This window comes from Otolemur garnettii, unplaced genomic scaffold (genome assembly GCF_000181295.1).
Source record: "Otolemur garnettii isolate 467f Iridium unplaced genomic scaffold, OtoGar3 scaffold00011, whole genome shotgun sequence".
Taxonomy (NCBI): Eukaryota; Metazoa; Chordata; class Mammalia; order Primates; family Galagidae; genus Otolemur; species Otolemur garnettii.
This window is the reverse complement of record NW_003852406.1, coordinates 31,371,990-31,391,967: the sequence shown is the minus strand read 5'-3', so window position 1 is coordinate 31,391,967 and position 19,978 is coordinate 31,371,990.

The following is a 19,978-nucleotide window of genomic DNA, read 5'->3' as shown; positions in this document are numbered from 1 at the left end:
TTTTATTTCTGATGTCCACCTTGTGCCTTCTTTCTCTTTGGTTATCAGTCTCCGTTGGGGGTGGGGGTGTATTGGCATCTCTTGCTGCATAATAAATTACCCTAAAACTTAGTGGCTTAAAACAATAAGCGTGTGCTATCTTTCACGGTTTCTGTGTGTTGGAATAAATTCTAGAAACAGATTAGCTAAGTGGTTCATACTCAGTGTCTCCTGTGAGGTTATAGTCAAGATGTCATCTGAGGCCACAGTCAAGTGAAGGCTTAACTAGAGCCAAAGGATCTGTTTCCAAAGTAACTCACTCCCATCCCTGGCAAGTTCTTCACCACACAGGCCTCTCTACAGAGTTGCTTGAGTGTCTTCACAATAGGACAGGTGGCTTCTCCTGGAGTGAGGGTCAAGAGAGAGAGGAAAGAGAAAGACATAATGCATTTTACAATTTAGTCTTGTGGCAAAATATCATCAATTCCACTTATTTGACTCTTGAGAAAATGGTCACTAAGTACAGCCCACACTCCATAGAAGTGGAATTCGGCTTCATCTTTGAAAGAATTAATAAAAAAATGTGTGGATGCATTTTAATACCATCATAAATGGATATCACTTTTGTTATTTTTGTCAAACAACCAGTATTTGGCTTTGTTGAGTCTATTGTTGATTTGTCCTCTATCATTTCCATTTTTCTGTTTTATTTGGGTTTAATTTGCTGTTCTTTTTCAAATGTCTTGAGCTGGCTACAAGACTTTCTTCTTTTATAATCTATACTTTTAAGATTGTAAATTTCCCTCTAAGAATGATTTTCAGCTGCAGCCCACAAGTCTTGATGTCATAATTTTATCATAACTCAGTTCAAAATATTTCTTAAACTTCATAACTGGGTTACTTACAAGTTTATTGCTTAATTTCCAAATAATTGGAAGTTTTCTAGTTATTTTTCTGTGATCAAATAATATATTTAATATAATTTCAATTACTTGGAAGTTGTTGAGATTTGTTTTACAGCCTAACATTAAGTCAATTTGGTATATTTACATATGCACCTCAAAAGAATGCATATTCTATAGTTTGGGGGATGCACTGTTTAACAGATATAAATAAGACGAAGTTGATTGCATTGTCCAAATTTTATACATTTAGGTTTGTCAGACAGACATAATAAATAAAAATAAAAGATGCCCAATTGTATTTGAATTTCAGGTAAATAACAAATAATACTTTACTATAAGTGTGCCATTTTATTATAAAATCTCCCAATTTATCTTTTGTAAGATTTTGGGTTTTTTGACCTTAGAATCTACTTTGCCTGGTATATACCCATGCCACTACAAAGGTATTGAAGATAGTAAAACAAACTCTTATGCATGCCCTTTCTTTGTTACCTTTATTTGCATAACAAACTACCTCCAAATCTCAGTCTGTTGACACTGGTATAACAAAATACCTGAGACTGAGTAATTTATAAACAACAGAGATTTACTTCTCACGGTAATGTGGGGTGGGCACGTCATGAAAACGTGCCAGTAGGATCGATTCTGGTGAGGGCCTGATCTGTGCTTTCAAGGCAGAGGGACAAAAAGGGCCCTAGCTAGGTCCTCCCAGCCCTTTTATAAGGGCATTCATCCCATTACAAGGGTCGGGTCCTCCTTTAACCATTGCTAAAAGATTCCACCTCTTAATATCATTACTTTAAGGATTAAATTTCAACATACAAATTTTGGAAGGAAAACAAATATTCATACCACGGCACTCTTGATTCTGTGGGTCAAGAATTTATATAGGTGGCTTATCTCGGCTTCATGATTTCTGAGTCTTCAGCTGACTGGAGAATGGGTGGATGGCCTGACTGGTGTCATTTTTCTGGAGAATCACTTCTGGCTGTCCACTTCTTCATGGGGCCTCTCCTCAGAGCTAGCATGGAGTTACTCACAGAATGGTGCTCCTAGGGAAGTTGGACACCACAAGGCTTAACGTGCATATGATTATAACTGTTATGTGTTCCTGATGGATTAACCTTTTTATCATTAAAAAATTCCGTATTTGTTTCTAGGAACATTTTTTTGTCTTAAACTTTAATGTGTCTGATATTAGTAGAGCTAGTCTAGCCCTCATACGGTTCCTATTTGCATGGCATATATTTTTCCATCCTTTTACTTTCAACTCATTTGGGGGTTTGAATTTAAAGTTCATTTCCTCCAGAGAGCATATAGATGATACACAGCTTTTTAAAATCCATTCCACCAATCTTTGACTTTCGTTGGAGCATTTAATTCATTTACATTTAGTATCATTACTGAACAGTTAGAATTTACATCTGCCATTTTGGTATTTGTTTCTAAACATCTTACATCTTTTTTGTTTGTTTATTTCCCTATCCCTCCCTTATTTCTGCTTTTCTGGTGTTAAATAAGTAATTTCAGGTGTACCATTGTAATTACCTGCTATATAATTTATTGTTTAGGTACAGTTCAGGCCCCTTTCCAGGCAGCTGGTTTGCATCTCGAAGCAGAGGGACTGGAGATTTTAATAGAAGGTCTCTGACCTGTTGGGTGCTTCCAAGATATTCTTTCTTGTGGAATCATGGCAGTTTTGAATATTATAGGATTCAACTCTCCCCCACTTTCCTCCCAAGCCCAAGAAGAGGCACATTCTCAGAAAAAAATAAGAAGTGGCTTGATTAAATCACTTAATCAAGTAGGAGCAGAACTTGGAATACAAAACAGATTTTTTTGGCCTCTCTGAAGATAACCCCTGTGCATGACTCTTTTTTATACCACGTCCTTTTAGAACTGTGGTTCTGTTCCAATCATGGGATTTAGAGCCTGAGACAGACTTGCTCTCAGACCCTCTCTTTCCCCCTTTGCTCTAAATCCAGGGGTTGAGCCTGAAGACTGCATTTCTCAGGCTCCTAAGCCAGCTGGCTTCTGGGCATACTAAGCCAATGGAGAGAAATGGTGGGAGACTGGAGGACGGGACTAAAGGAGAAAACAGGGTAGGTAACCTGTGCTTCTCCCATGTCAGGTGGTGCCTTTACCACCTGGTCCCAGCTCCCACCATGCTGGCTTGCTTAGGCCTGAGTAGCACCCTTCTTTTTTGTCCCTGCAACCTCTGAGTGCTAGTGGTTTCCAGCAGCTTCTGATTTCTGGATTGTTGCCTCACTATACAATGTTGGTTTTCAGCATTTCCATTCATCAGATGTAACCAATTTTCTGCATTCAGTTTATTTCATCATACCCTGATGCAGGTCCCATACTCAAATGAATATCCAGAAAAACAAAGCAAACAATATTATGACACATAAACACACACACACACACACACACACACATCTTGTTGATGGATTCAGGTTTACAGACTCCCTGAAGACCTCTATTCATGAGACTCAGGTTATAAATAATGGCTCCCACAGTTGTTGAATGTGAGTTTTACATTGTGCATCTCCACAGTGGCAACTCACACTGCTGAGTCAGCTGCACTCTCATATTGTTCCCTATTGACACCAAAAGCTCAGGCATCTGCTCCAACTGTCCCACCCCAAGGAGCCAGCCTGTGGTCCTGGAACCAGATTCTTCTCATTCCATATGGAAACTAGGGGCATGACCTTGGCAAATGAGCCTCCCAGGACAAACATTTGGGCTTGAGCATAGGAATATTGCCAGGTAGCATTTTTTCTTGACTGCTGCCAGCAAAATGTCCCTGAAAAAGCAAAATATTTCAGGACACTATCTTTAGGGATGCGAAACTAGGAACTGAACCACAGGACTCTCTTGACAAACTAAAAAATATAGCTTTTTGCTCAGTATAAAGATAAATGTTCACCTTGCTATAAGACATAAATTCTTTCTGGCATCTCAGTAATCCCTGTTACCCACTGTTTTCCTGTATTTGAGGTGTTAAGAGCACCTGTAGCTAGAAGCATGGTCTTCCATTTAGTCTGATAGCTTGCCCGGAGGAACTTGCATTCTTCTATAACAGAGCCATCTTTTGAAAGTACCAGATGGATGTATTTGTTATTCTTTTCTGTTATAAATTAAGTTTCCTGGCAGCCACTCCACCACCAGAGCTCCAGGGAAAGGGGAGGGCAAATGCCACCAATAGAAGTACTAATATATGGTAGAGGGGCTATCTCCATGAGACAGGATGAGGAAGTGAAAAGTCTGCTCCTTCTGACCCTGAGAGAATTGTGGTAGAAAAAGGCAGTCTGAGGCAGGAAAGAGAGTGACTCTCCATGTCTCTCTCAACTGAAGTAGGATTACATTTATTCCCTTAAAGACTATCTTAGTTCTTTGGAGGGGGCAAGATAGTGTCCAGTGTTTCCTGGGTCTCTCTGAAAAATTACAGAAATTAGCTGATGAAGTTGGCTAGGAAGTTTGGGTGATTGGTAGTACTGTGAGGAATACTGTGGTTCTGTTCCAGTCATGGGATTTAGAGCCTGAAACAGACTTGCTGGGTGCTGCAGCCGTAAGTTATATGCAGACCAACCTGACAAAGAACTGCCTTGGTACCCCGGCTAGACCTCAGGAGACAAATGGCCCCAGAGAGGGTTGAATTGGATAGGGCCAAAAGGACAGGTTTCAGCCTCTGGTGCCAACAGGGATCCTGTCACTCAAGCGTTATCATAGAGACAAGAGGACATGGAAAGGTCTAGAGGAGGGTGGCCTCCTGAGGTCTATTCCATCACCTTAGTTTACACAAACCATCTCTCCCATACAACCAGATGCTTTCATGGAGACAAGCAAGATGAAAAGGAATATAAAATGGAGAGAATTTATCTAAAACATGCAGAATTCTCCAAAGAGACTATTTGAAATAATTAAGTTGGATGAGTTTCCTTAGATGAATTGCAGAAAATAAAGAAGCTATGCTTTCTTTACAAACCTGGGGGTTGCTTGTAAATTTGCAACCTTGATCCAAGTTGATGTATGCAGGTGACACTTTGAGCTGCCAGAGGAAGGCAGTGGCGTGGAGCTGGGACTGAGCTAAACTGTGCTCATGTCCTTCCCAGGGGAATTGGCACCAGGGTTAGAAGGACAAGACCACATTTGTAGAGAGGAGTTTTTTCTCAGTGGGAAGATAATTGGCCTGGAGACAGCATTTGTACAGTTCTGTTCCGGCAAATTATTACTAAGTTTGTAAGGCCTCTTTCTTCAAGAACACCCCAGCCCTTTTCTTAGGCCCCTCCTCCCCTCTCAGAGTTTGGGATTTCAAAGCAAATGGTCTATATTCAAGTTGTGGCTCTGACTGGATGACAATCCAAAAACTTTCCTGAGCTTCAAATTTGTCAATGGAGACTAGACACATGTTGCCCCAGTGCCTCATGGCTGTGTAAATGGGTCCTGGCTCATTCGAGGTTCCAGATACCTTCCCTTTTCCTAAGATGACAGAATTTTAGTTCAGGATCAATCTGTGTCAGGCCCTGCACTGGGTCCTAAAGCTCTTGAGGCACATCTACCCACAGCGAGCTTCTAGCCCAGTGTCACGTAGCCCACCTTTCCCTCCTTGGTTACTTGCCCCTAATGTCATTGATTATGAATTCTACTTGGAAGAATGGGTTCAGAGGTGGGATTTTGTAAGTAGGATGGATCCTTCCAGAAATGAGTCAAATATCTGAGATGCTTGCTTTATCCAGTTTTCAGTTAGTGCAACACTCCAAACCAGGCTCAGCTGGAGTGGAGTCTAAGCAGTCATGTGTGCGGCTATCCAAGCCAGATGTAAGCAGTCATTCTCAGCATCCACTGGTCTGAGTAGTGGGCATGGGTGGCTTGCCTGGCTCAGGTGATGCTGAGACTCAATGAACAGAGCAACCCCAGGAATGAGACTTGTCATCAAGCAGGCCAATGGGCTCCTCTATCCTTAACTTTCTTAATTTAGCCTTGTTCTTCTATTGGTATTTTTGAGATTAAAAGATGTAGAGAAACCTACTTAGGGGGAAAACCAGCAAAATTCCTTAATCAGTCTCCTAGCTCACACCCTTCTGAAGGTGCCTTTGTCTGAAGACATCAAATGGCAGAGTCTAGACATGCACAAAATTAAGACTAAGTCAGAGAGGAGATAATCTACAAATAGGGTGTACTAGTTGGGGCTGTCCAGAGTGACAGAACCAATAACGTGTGTGTGCAGGTGTGTGTGTGTGGGGGGGATGGGAGGTGGGGAGATGAGTATGCTCACAAGAGAGAATGATTTTAAGGAACTGGCTTATGTGATTATGGAAGCCGCTGACCCAGAATCTGTATGGAAGGCCAGCAGACGGGACACCCAGGGCAGAGGTGATCTACCTCAAGTTTGAAGGCAGTCTCCTGGCAGAATTCCCATTTCTTGGAGGGACCTCAGCCTTCTTTCTCTTAAGGTCTTGACCCAGTTGGGTGAGACCCACACACTGTGAAGGATAATCCACTTATTTCAAGGCCCACAGATTTCAACATTAATCTTATCTATAAAATACCCTTACAGAGAAATATTCAGACCAGTGTTTGACCAAATATCTGGGTCCTGTGGTCCCACCATGTAGGAACAAGGAGGCGTGAGGAGACCAGCATGGTGAACCTGGGGCCCTAACACGTGTTGGGGTGTTAGTGATGGATGTCACTGGGAGTTCCTCTCCTGCTCCTGCTACACTGTGAAGATGCAGGGAAAAGAAAATACTGAAACTGAACTTAACTGGGTTCACTTGTCTGCATCCAATAGAAGGGCAAACACAAAAGCACTGGGTTTCTGTGCAGGTTTATTGCCAGGCAGCAAAAACAAGGAGACAAGAGTTGGATTCAAATCTGATTCTCTGCGTGGGAGCTGGGGCAGGTTTTGTAGTCGGAGGGTAATGAGGCTGAGCTAATGGGATCTTAGGATGAGATGACAATAAGACTCAATCTGATTGGATCCTGGATCCTGCCTGCAGTGTCTGCTTCTTAATTCAATCCCCTGTGCGCCTAGGTTTGAGCTTATAAATTCCACCTGTGATTGCACATTGGGTTCATCTGGGCATGCTCAGGATTGTGACCTTTAACCTGGGAGTCCTTGGTAACTGAAAAACAACTTATAAATTTGTTACATAAAAGTTGGATTAGACTGGTCTGATGAGATTATGCCACCTTTTGGAATATAACCTCACAGCCAAGCTTTCTTGAATATTCTAGGAAAGTTCTAGGAAACAGAATCCTAATTCTAACATGAGCTTTCTATTTCCACACTTGGGTATAAGTTGCTACTAGATTATTACTATTACAGTTGGTTGCTGTAACAGGAATGATCCAGACCCACTTCTTTTTGTGAGCTCACATAACATCTTTTTGTGAATTAGAAGAAAATCTTCCTTATGTGAACAAATGAGAAAATGGCTCCTCTGGGGCTTATGAATTAGAAAATGGGGATCAGGCACTAGCTTGCCATCAAGTCCTGCTTCCTTAGCTGGGTGCCTGTGTGCCAGGCATAGCCTGCACAACTGACATGGTGGCCTGGTTAGTACAGAGGCGCTGTTGGTGAAAGACACTAGGGACAATCTAATCCAACCACCCACTCCTATCTTAGAGGTGGGAACTCTAAGATAGCAGCATTGAACACATTGACGTGACAAATTTTCCACAGCTCGTGTGCATTTCCCCTCCCAAAGGACAGCCCCCCTTTTTGTCACACCAGTATGCTGCACACAGAGTATGGAGTCAGCACAGGTGCAAGAAACATGAGGACCATTGGAGAGCCCCAGGTCTGGTGTGGATTCCAATTGCTGATAGGATGTAGGCTGGCATGGGTGACTTAGAAGAACAGAATCTCTGAGAGGGTGATGGAGCTGAGATTGTGGTCATTAGTCCCTGGGTGTTCCTGGCAGCATTCCACAAATTTCTGAGCACCTGCCATGCGCCTCATACACTGAGGCTTGTAAGGCAGCATCTCTACCCCAGAGGAGGTCACTGTGTAGTGGGGGAGCAGGCCCAGGCACAGACAAGCATGGAGTGACAGGGACTTCCAAGGAGAGCCAGGGCATTATGGAAGCAATGAGGAGGCACTTTAAGCTGAGCCTGGAGTTGAGGTTGGGGAGTAACTCACAAATCAGACTGTTGAGAAGGGGTTAATCAGAGAAGGTAAAAGTGTGCTCCGGGAAGAGAAGTCTACATTGTTCTTATTTGCTCTTCTCCACATTGCCCTCTGCTCTGCTCCGTTTCTTTTCCTCTCCTCTGCTCTGCCTCCTCTGCCCTTCTCTCTTCCTTTTCTTCACACCCTCTCTTCAAGAAACAGAGGGAAGAACACGCATAGATCAAAGCCAGGTTTACTGAAGCAGTGCTTTCATTGGGTCCTGGAAGACTGAGCGGAGGGCCTTTTTCTTTCTGGTAGATTCTGATGAACTAAATTCTTTACTAGTGTTCAAATGTCTGCATTAATACACATTCCCTCCCCGTCCCAACTTGTGTGGTCCCCATTCTAGGGCTGCTCAGTCCAGCATTTGCCTCTGGAACTCAAATGCTCACAGGGATCTGCTCTACCAGAGAGTCTGCAGCCACCTGTGAATGTCGGGCAGAAGAAATGGTCCTGGCAGTGATGGTGCTCAGACTGCCATCACTCAGAGAGTGGGAGCTGGTTTTTCAAAGTCAGGGTGAAAGAGATCAAAGAACTCGTTCAAGGGCACATAGCTGATAAATGGTGGGGTCTGGCCATGCATGTGGGTATGGGGGAAGAATAAGAACAGAGGCAGCCTGTGTCCTGCCTCATTCTGAGCCATGACAGAAACAGAGAGCGAGACAGCCATGGCCTCAGAACTTCTACCAGGGGATCCAAGACAAGGGGCTCAGGAGACAAAAGGGCACTGCCTGTCCCAACCCACTGTCTGCCACCCTACAGCAGGTCCCAGGGCAAAGCCAGGTCTATAGCAGGGACGAGTTAAAGGAACAGAAGACTTCTTCCCCTTGGCCAGACTTTCAGTTAGGGGTCTAACTGTTTTCCGAGGAATGCCAGGCGTCCCAGATCTTATGGATTGAATTGTGTCGGATCTTATGGATTGAATTGTGCCGCCCTCCGCCCTCCGTCCTCCACAAACACGCCGAAGTCCTAACCTCCACTATCTGTGGGTGTGCCCTACTTGAAAAGATCAAGTGGAGATGAGGTCATGAGGCTGGACCCTAATCCAGTATGGCTGTATCCTATGAGAAGGGGAAGCTTGGGCAAGGCAACAGAGACAAACAGAGACAGACACACAAGGAGAACACCATGTGAAGCTTAAGGCTGGGACTGTGCTGATGGAACTGAAGCCAAGACTGCCACAGGCCACCAGGAGGCAGGGGCCAGGCCTAGAACAGAGACTTGCTCACAGTTTCAGAAGGAACCACCCTGCCAATACCTTGATTGGGATGTCTACCCTCCAGAATGTTAAGACAATAAATATCTGTTGTTTAAACCACCCAGATTGTACTACTTTGCTATGGCTGACCCAGAAAATGAACCTAGCAGAGTTCCTGGGATGTGTGTCCCTGCCTCAGCCCCTTGGCTGGGCCTGGCTAAGATGCTGCAGAAGCCCTTGGTGCCACTGCCTGTCTTGAAGGGACCTAGTGCTGCTGTGTGGTGCCAAGGAAAGCCAGGAGGACTTGACTAGGCCCAGAACTGGCCCCCTGCTGTGTTAAGAAGGCAAAGCAACTCCAAACATGGAGGTCCTGTCCTGAAGTGACTCCCCAGTACTTGCTACAAAAAGGCAGATCAAAATCAATTGCACTCCCCAGCCTGCCACAGGAAAGGATGGTATTTGTACCCCTATTCCAGTGACAATTAGCGTCACATTAGGTCTATAGCAGCCCATTCATTTTCTCCACTCATCACCGGTGTCTGGTAGGGAATTGGAATTTTTAATCCCCCATCCCTAAGTGAATGCGTATTGAACTGTTTTGACAGCTTAGAAATTCTGTTGCAGAGTCTCAATGACTTTCCATGTCAGGATCAATTTGTAGCCTTGTCTATTCAGTTGATTAGGTCCCATTCAATTTTCTTAAGCTAGGATTTCAGAGGATCTGACACTTTTTATCTATACCACAGAAGGGTGGAAGAGGAGTCAGAGGTCTGATCTAGAGACATTGAACCATGAGCTCTCTACTAAAAAAAGAGAAAAAGAGATACACCCATCAACATTGAAAAAATATACACAAATCAATAATAAGGAGAAATCTCAAAAGATGTAGCTCTTTGCCCAGAGATTATTTGAAAAGTCAGCAATAACACATATAAAGCTTCTAGCTTGGGCTGCATGTAGAGGAAGGCTAAAGGCTGAAGGATAAGACCTTGGCTGTGATGGTCTTCCTGTTTCCACACACTGCCCAGCCTGCCTCCTGCCAGACTGTACTTCCTAAGTTTCCTTGTCAGCAATGTGGGAATAGTAAGAGAAACTTTGCAGGGCTGCTGCAAACAAAAAGTGAAATAGTATATGTAGCAGTGATTTGTTTGATCACTGACCGGAGTGCAGTAGGCATAAAACTCATGATGGTTTGTCAGGAAAGATCCTCCTGTGAAAAGCATCCTGTCTCCTCCTTTATCTTCCTTTTCCTTTATCTCCTCATCATTTCATGCTCTCTCTCTTTAGTCAGAGAAAGTCTACAGAACTATCTAACAGAAATTATCGTGAGCCATGTAGGGAATTCTAAGTTTTCTAGTAGCTATATTTTAAAAAGTAAAAAGAAACAGGTAAAATTAATTTTAGTAATGTGTTTCACTAAAGCAATCTGTCCGACTATAGGATCACTTTGACATGTCATTGGTATAAATTTTTTGAATTATGATTTGATTTCATTGATTTTTTTAAATTGTAATTCTCTTTTCAATTATGATTTTTTTCCTCTCTGTCCTTCATGGTTTCCTTTTTTAAAAATTTCAGATGAATGTGAAGATATAATTCATTAGGTTACATTGTTTGCATTTGTTAGTAAAGTCCAAGTTGTAGTTAAGCCCTCACTTGGGAGGGGTGCCCTGTGCCCTTACATTGTGCCCAGTAGGTGAGAACTCACGGATTCCCTCTATAATAAACTGTATTAATGTGATGTTGGCATTCTGTTGTTTTCTTGCTCACTCTGCAAAATCTTGTGTCATGTTGCACTTGAGCACATCTCACTGCAGACTAGCCAGACCTCAAGTGCCCAGTTAGCCAGCCAAGGCCAGTGGCTGGACACTGGCCGGCACAGCTCTGGCCCTCCTGGAGCTGGTTGTTACTCAAGAACATTCCCTCTTGTCCCACCTTATTCCACATTCTCTTCCTACCCAGTGCTTGGGAGCATCTGAGCTGGGTCAGTAGACATCAGCAGTCTCACGGGCAAGGGTGGGGATGGGGTTGAAATGGGAGCCACATTCTTTAGATCCAGCATCAAATGGTGGTGCTCTGAGCACTGGGCCCCACATTGCCTATCCCTTCTCTGCCACACCATCCTACAAGCTCCCTGTGGCACTAACCAATCCGGGGCCTGGTGGCCTCCATGGGAGCCGCTTCTCTGGTGGCCCCTGGTCTGTGCTTCACCTTCCCCCACAGACAGACTGAGCAGAGCATGTATGCCTTCTCGTCCTGGAGTCTTGCTCAGAGGCTCCCTCCTCCCTCTGGGAGAACCCAGCCCTTTACCTGCCCACTTTTATTTTTTATAAGAAATAGTTGATATTTATTAATGTACTAAAGAGTAGACAAAAAGACATGTGACTAAAAGAAAATATCTGCAATTAATTTAACAACCAAGGATTAATTTGCATCATCAAGAATGAAAAGGCAAACACCCACACAGAAAGGCAGGTAAAGGGTATAGTACGACAGCTATTGACCACTATCAATACAAAACTATCGCCCTCACTAGTAATGAAAGATATGCAGATTCAAACAGGATACATTTCCTTCATCAGAATTTGGCCAAAATAAAAGGTAAATAAAAGACTAGAAATTGGTGACAATTTGTAGACTAGGATTTCAATCCTATATGAACAATTTTAATTCCTGGGAGAGATTTTAAAGACTATCAGTGCCCAGACCCCATCCCAGACCAAATCATTCAAAGCTTCCCGAGTGGTACTGGGCGTTAGGGTCTTTTGCTTATTTGTTTTTATGTTTGTTTGTGTTCTGAAGAACCCTGGCTGATTTCACTCTGTGTCCAAACTTGAAAACCATCAATATATTACTTAAAGAGATTAAACTGATATTTGTTTTTCATAAAAAGCTATCAATTTTTTTTTACATAAATGAAGCTGTTTGGTTTGTTTATATGTCCCTCTAAATTAAAAACAATTTTTAAAATACAAAGCTTCTCCCTCTGGGAAAGCCTTGCCTTGCCTGAACCAGACCCTTGCTCTGTGCTCCTCCTTAGTGGCTGACCTTCTGACCCACAGGAGAACCCCTGCAGGTGACAGCCACCTGTCTACTGACCCAAGACCACCCTCCCCTGCGATCCACAGTAACAGGGTCCCGCTCTGGTCCTGCCTGGCTGCCCACCCCTGTAAGGCAGAAACCTGCAGCTCATGCTCCTCATTCCTACAACCTGAAATGTTCTGAGACTCCGCATCCTGGAATTCCTTGTCCAAACAGTGTAGACCTCTCCAGAGCCTCTTCCCCATTCTCTAAAGATCTGTGCACACACCTAGGCTCAGTGATGGCCAACGGGCAGTTGTTGTGGGAAGAATGGCCAATGCTTGGTTGTGTGGGCTGCATCTCCACAAACGTTAATTCACGGTCCCTAAGGTGTGAAGCAGAGCTAGGGTGGGAAGAGACAGTGGCAGGTGGGTCCACTCTCCCTATAACATTCATGATGCAGGGCAAAGCCCCAAGAAGTCCAACCACTTCAAGTCTCAGCCTACTCTCCAGGTATATGGGAAGGTCTGTCCAGGTCTGGGATAGAACATGCTTTACTTGACTATTGGTTGGTGGAGTTTATAGCTTTCAAATGTCTAGGCCCAGAGTGTATGGCCCTCTGTGTTCTTGCTCTGGGCTTCATCTAAGTTAGGGAGGGCTGCTTCTTTCTCCTGAGGACAAACTGCCCTCTCCTGTCCGTATGAAGAAAATTTAGCATCTTCCGTGCCACAATTGGGCTGGACCATTGTGCCCCAGGACTGTGCAAGGCCTTCCTGAGTGGACATTCGGGACTATGCTGGCCTGTCCACTCTGTGGCCTGGCGTGGGCCCTGCCCCCTCATCAGGCTGTAAGTGCCTGGTCAGACAGCTCACTCCTTAGCACCAGGTAGGGGACCCAGATACCACCCTGGCTCCCAATAAACTTTAGTAGTCTACTGGTGGCATATGTGTAAAATAATTACTGTCCACTGTACTGAGTGCTTTGACAAAGGTTTGTATAAAACACAGAGGAAACTTGAGACGGGATAGCATACCAAGGATAAAATTTAAAAATGTAAATTTTACATATGATAATGGATATTTGTCAGAATTCTCTTGGTTTCTAGAAACAAAAACCTTGAGCCAGTTTTAAGCCAAGGAGTGACTCCTAAGGTCTTAGGAGGTTACTACAAACTGAGGAAGACGTGAGTCACAGGCGAGGGTGCAGACAGGCTTCACAGATAGACAGGGCAGCATGGCCAGCCAGGCCACCCCTTCTTACGTATCCTTCCCAGCTCACGTGCTTCCCATTTTTCTCTCCTTGCAGTCCAGCTTCCTCTGTTTTCCAGTCCACATGAAGGAAATTGGTCACCCAGACATAAAGAAGCCAGGCTGATTTTTTTTTTTTTGGAGATTGTCTTACTTTGTTACCCTGGTTAGAGCGTCTGGAGTGCCAGTGAGTGTCATCATAGCTCACTGCTCAAGCCATCCTCTTGCCTTAGCCTCCCAAGTAGCTGGGGCTACAGTTGTGTGCCACCATGCCCCACTAACTTTTCTATTTTTTTTTCATAGAAATGAGGTCTCACTCTTGCTCAGGTGAGTTTTGAACAGGCTGATATCTTAATTGAAATTTGAAGTTCATCAGAAAGGACTTTGGGTCAGCTGGAATCAGATGTAGCCTGTGACTTACAGCTGGGAGTTTGGGCTGCATGGTGTACATAGGCCTCCTATTCTGTAAATGTTGATGATGGCAGAGAGCAAAATCCTGCCCTCCTTGGTAGAAGGTCTATTTCCAAAAAGATAATAGAAGTTGAGTAGATCCAGTAACAGATGCTCACTGCCAACACACAAGAAGACACTTGCATGTTCATGTCTGCACACACACCTTTGCATGTTCACATGTGCACACATATTTGCACGTTCACATGTGCACACACACACCTTTGCATGTTCACATGTGTGCACACACACCTTTGCATGTTCATGTGTGCATGTGCAGGGACATCTTTTTCTCCCATACACTCAAATAGACGTCAGCTCAATGTAATTCACCAGATTCCTTCTCCCTAGTGAAAACCTCAGATCACATCTGGCAATGAATTCAAACATGCTGTCATCGAGTCTCTTATTTTTCACGTTCACAGTCTGTGGAGATTCTCCCCATCTCTTTCTTTTGAAGGTGTTCTAGAAGAATAAAGGGATCAGCATAAGAGTGCTGGAATTCCCAGGCATTTTTGACTTCTCCTGATTGTTGTAATCCTGGTTTTCAGATCAGGGCACTGTGTTTAGCTTTACCTATAACTTCAATTTCATAAAGTGGATTCAGCAGCAAATGTGAGTGTAGTTTGGGGAGGTATATAATTATTTGACCATCAACTGACTCAGGTTTCTGTTGATATTCATAAAAGGCCTGGTTTACCAGAATTGCACATTTTCTATGCTGTTCTTGGTTAGTTTTTAAGATGGTTCTCTTGCATTGGAACTTGTGTCTCTTATTTTATACAACAAAGGCCATTTTATACCACATGCTACAACCCTGCAGTATCACTGCTAAGTCAAATCCCTAGAGACGACAGGCAAGAGTTTTACTAATCCTGTCACTGATGCAAGGCAAGGATTGTCTTTTTTTCCAGACAAGGATGGAAAGATGAGCAAACCCTCTTGCCTTGCCTCACCACACTCATTTTCTCTGACTTTCTGGTAACTGAAAAGCTTCACTCCTCACAGTAACTCCTGCATTAGTTAATGGGTGCAGTTTTGAGTGATTCCCAAAACTACTCTTCAACAATAACAGAAGAGGACTATGGATGATTTAACTTAAAAAAAAAAAAGACATTTGCTCATATAGGTAACTGGGTAATGACAGGAAGTCTGAGGAAGAATGAACAGCCATACCCAAAGATGGGCAGGGGCCATGGTGGAGCCAGGGATCTTGTATGGAGGCATTTGTGAGCCTTCACTCCAGAGGGCTCAAACGTGGCTCCAGTCACAGTGTTCCAGAGCTGTGTCTCTCAGTTCAAGATTCAAATTCCTAATGGCTTTCTTGATCCAGGTGCCTTCCTGGTGGCCAGGGAAGCAGCATCAGATAATGCAGGTACTGCTGTACAGAGTCAGGTACAGCCTGGGGTACAGGCATCTGGGTCAAGCCAAGCGGCCACCCTAAGAGGTCTACACTGGCTATTGGTTTGGTTTTTTCTTTCATAAATATTTACAAGATGGATATGATTCACTCTGTTAGTAAATGCATCTCTAAGTTTATTCGACTTTCTTTTAAACTTTAACTTCTCTACTCTCCTACTTGAGTAATCTGTCTGTTCGCAGGATATTTGTGAGTAATTTTTATTAGAAAGGTATCTGAGTGGTGTGATATATGGCCATGTGTTTATTTCTGATGTTGTTCTTTGCCTTCTCATATTTAAAAAGTTAGTGTATGTAGTGTTATCTTATGCCTCCCCCCCCCGAAAAAAATCTACAAAACTTCTATTATCCTCTGGAATTTAATATTGTTAAAAAAATAGCTTGAGACAGCTGATGTTCCTTTGTGTAGGAAACATTTTCTCAGCTGGGGTACAATTTTGTTTGTGATCTTCTAAGCTAAATTTTGTTTTTTTTTGTGAAGAGAGAACTAAGGAAGTTGAAACAAGCATGAGCCTTCCCTTCCAGAAACCTATCAAAAGTACTAAACCTATCCCCAAAACTAAAAAGACACTATCAATAACTAACACTCTAAAACCAAAACAGCTTTCCATAATAAGGTGTGCCAAGGTGTCCAGTCTGAGGAATTCCACTTTCCTGGGGGACTGAGGGTATAAATGTGTGTGCGTAGGAAGAAGTAGAGTGGAGGGCATCTGGGAGTGCCAGGTGAGCTTATTGAAGTGGAAACGAAAGCTAACTTGGAAAATGGGAATGCACCTCCAGGCAATGTCATCGGAGTCCTCCTTGAGCTTGGAAGGCCACACCTCCATAATGGTGCTGATCTGCATGGTTGTGCAATTTTCTCCAGCAGTGCTCAGAAGCCACAGGGTTAGATGGAGGAATCAGGCAGCTGAGTGATCACAGGTTTGCGTCTCCTTCCTCTGGGTAGATCCCAACACCCTGGGGGTTGCCTGGTCAGAGCTGGTTGCAGCTGTGAACTAAAATAAAATCCTAAGGTTCCCCACAAGCTGTTGACTGACTGGACCTGTCTTGGCCAAGGGGATCCCTAAATTGACTTCCTAGCTATGAGAAGGGAGAGCAGACGTGCCTCAGCATGGCCCCTCCCCTTCTTAGAGACGTCCTCTGTGACTCATCAACAGGCCTAAAGCTATGCAAGACCTATCTGCAGGTCCTCAATATACACAACAAACCACTTGAGTCTGGGCATGTGTCCTGTGGTTTGTCTCTGATGACAGACACTTCTTGTAACTCAGCATTCCTTTTTGCTGACTCCTGGTCTATTAGACAAAGCCTAACTCTTTTAGCCAATTGTCAGTTAAGGAATCTTTAAGCCCACCTAAAACCTGTAAGCCCCCTGCTGTCAAATGTCTCACCTTTTGGGGCCAAACCAATGTATGTTTTCCATATATTAATTTATAGTCTTACCTGTACTTCTTATCTCTCTGAAATATATAAAACCAAACTCTAACTCCAGCACCTTGAGTCCACTTGCTTTTTGGATATGGCTCCAGGCCTTGAATTTGACTCAGAATAAATCTCTTTAAATTATTTGCCAGAGTGAAGCTTCTTTTCCCTTGACACGGTGCTGAAAGCAGGAGCTGTGGTACCTCCTTCTTGATCAGATTGGACTGAGTTCTATGACCTCCGCTGTGCTGACTTTGGCCTTTGTGACTTTCAGATCCAGGCCAGCTCCTGGTTGGGGTGGGCCTTGAAGACACGGCAGCACATATATATGCATCTGCTCCAATACTTTCCAAATTCAGAGGAGACACTCCCATTTCAGTGAGACTTTATCTTCAACTTTTATTCTCAAAGCATGGGAAATTTAAGACATCAAAGACAGTTTTCAAAAAATTTTTTCTGTCTCTTTATATCTTACTCAAGATAATGGCAAAGCAGCATTTGACACTATCCTGCCCCATTTTCACATTTTCGGCCCTTTATTAAAGGCAGTTTCTCCACATAGCTGAGCCTCCAGGCCTGGGGTAAATCTCCTGGATAAGGGGACAGAAACAACTGAAAAGGCACACAATTCACAGTCAGATTCTGTCGTGGGATACAGCTGAGTGGGGCACACTCCCCCAGGACAGAAGGGCAGCCTGTGGTGGCATTTGTCTCAGCTCTCTTACACCACTACGTCCCAACTTTATTACATCACCCAAACACGAAGCCTAGCTGAATCACTACTATGAATTAAAACATTAATAGCAAGTGAACTTAGTTTTCACGGTATTGTGGCACATACTTCATGTCCTCATCTCTTCTCGCAATGTCTTGCCTCTCAGGAAAGCATGTGGGCAGAACTTGCTGCAGTTGATATCACAGTCTCAGCTCACTTATTCCATCTATTTCCCCTGGAGAGAAAAATAAATGCATTTAAAAGACCTAAGTTATCTTCATTTTCAGCAAGTCCTGAAGCAAGAGAGCATCATTGGCAGGGTCATGACGTCATGACGTGCAACTGTGAGAAGTTAGCCCACAGAAGAGATCGTGACTAAGGACCTCTCCAAGTGGCATTGCAGCCTTTTATTGGGGACCCCCCAGCACCTGGCCAAGAGACTCCAGGGCTGTACCCTCATTCTTTTCCCTTTTCTACTTTCATTGCCCTTCACTCAGGGTCCTGGGAGCCGGGGGCATCATCTTCCCTGTCTTCAAGGTCATGGGGGAATGTCAGGTGGGGAGCAGCTAACACCCTTCTATGCTGGCACTCCACAGTTCTGTCTCTTGGCACCCTGTCCATGTGGGACACCTCTGCAGTCTTCTGTCTCCAGGAATAATGAGAATCAATCCAAGCCTCCTGCTTTCACAGTGACCATAGACTCAGAGGAATGTCATGCAGGTGCCTACCCTTCCTTGAACAAGCCCCTGGATCAGCAGTGTTTCCTCCAATCCTCCCTGTGACCATCTTCTCTCATTCTCCCTTCTCCCACCATAAGTTGGTCTGGTGGGAGTGGGAAAGGGAATTAAGCAGTTCTGCCCCACCCCAGCCCACCCTGTTTGTCTGTGTGAGTTGTTGGTGTTGGTGTTGCAGAGGCTGGTGTCAAAGCACATCTAGGCCTTTCCATAGACCCTGCAGCAACCATTCTGAGGGTTGCCCTCTAGCTACCAGAACTGGTCTCTCCTCCTGAGTGGGGACTTTGCCTGATATCAGATAGATGCTGGAGTCTGAAAGTTCAGCCCTCTCAGTTCAGGTTGGAACAAACTCCGAGGCATAACTGACTCTCCATCATTTACCCAGAGAACAGGCATAGGTGGCCTTTCTGCTCACGCAGCTGCAAATCTGCTTGGCTAAATAGCACCTGCTTGCTCTCATCAGTGTCTCCTGGGAGCAGGGTGACCAGCTCCTCCCTGTTTGCCTGTAACTGTCCCAGTTTTAAAACTGGAAGTTCTGTGAGAGGCCAAGGTAGGAGGATCGCTTGAGCTCAGGAGTTTGAGGACCAGCTTGAGCAAAATGACATTGCCTCTACTAAAAATAGAAAAATTAGCCTGGTGTTGTGATGGGCACCTATAGTCCCAGGTACTGGGGAGGCTGAGGCAGGAAGATCACTTGAGCCCAGGAGCTCGAGGTTGCTGTGAGCTATTGTAAGCTATGATGCCACGGCACTCTAGCCTGGGTGATAAAAAGTGAGACTCTGCCAAGAAAGAAAAGAAAGGGAAGGAAGGAAGAAAGAAAGGAAGTAGGGAAGGAAGGAAGGAAGGGAGAGGGAGGGAGAAAGAAAGTTCTAAATTTCTGTGACCACCCTGCCCCACCTCAGTTCCAGATAAACTGCAAGAGTTATCCCATACCTGCAGATACTTATTTTAAAAATTCAGAATATTATTGGGGTGCAAATATTTAAGTTGCTTGCATTACTTTTGTGGTGCTTGAGACCAAATTATAAGTGTGCTGGTCACACTTGTGCACAGTATATGTTGTATCCACTATGTAAGATTTTCCCATCCCTTCTCTCCCCTCCCCCAGTACAATTGTCACTGAGTTTCACTTCTGTGTGTGCACCTGAGTGCTGTTTGGTTAGTTGCAGGGTGCTAGTGACGTCATGTGGCTTACTTAATAAGCTCTGTGCACACAGATCTGTGTTTCACTGTCTGCTTGTAATAAAGCTGACCTAAGGCAGTAATTTAGAGTCTAAGCTTTTGCTCCCACAACCACCAAAGTACTTTCAGTCCAGCTTTGGGTGGGGATGGGGCTAGCTAGAGGCCCGGAGGGAAGATGAGCGCATTCAGTTGACAACTCACCCATGGAAAGGCCTTGGCACAAGAATGCCTCAGAGACAGGGATCACCCCACGGGCTGACAGAGTCAAAGGTATTTTCCAAAGGAATGGGGTAAAGTGAATATGAAAGTCATCAGAGTTGAGGACAGTAAAGATGAGACAAAGAAAAATTAAAGATACCAAGTCTTTTTTTTATATTGCATAATATAAATTTATTTATTTATCTTTATAATTTATTTTTTTATTAAATCAAATACACATAGATCATGAATACATTCATGCATATGTGGGGGTACAATATGCTGATTTTTTAAAATAAAATCTGATGTGGTTAGATCAAACCAATCAACAAAT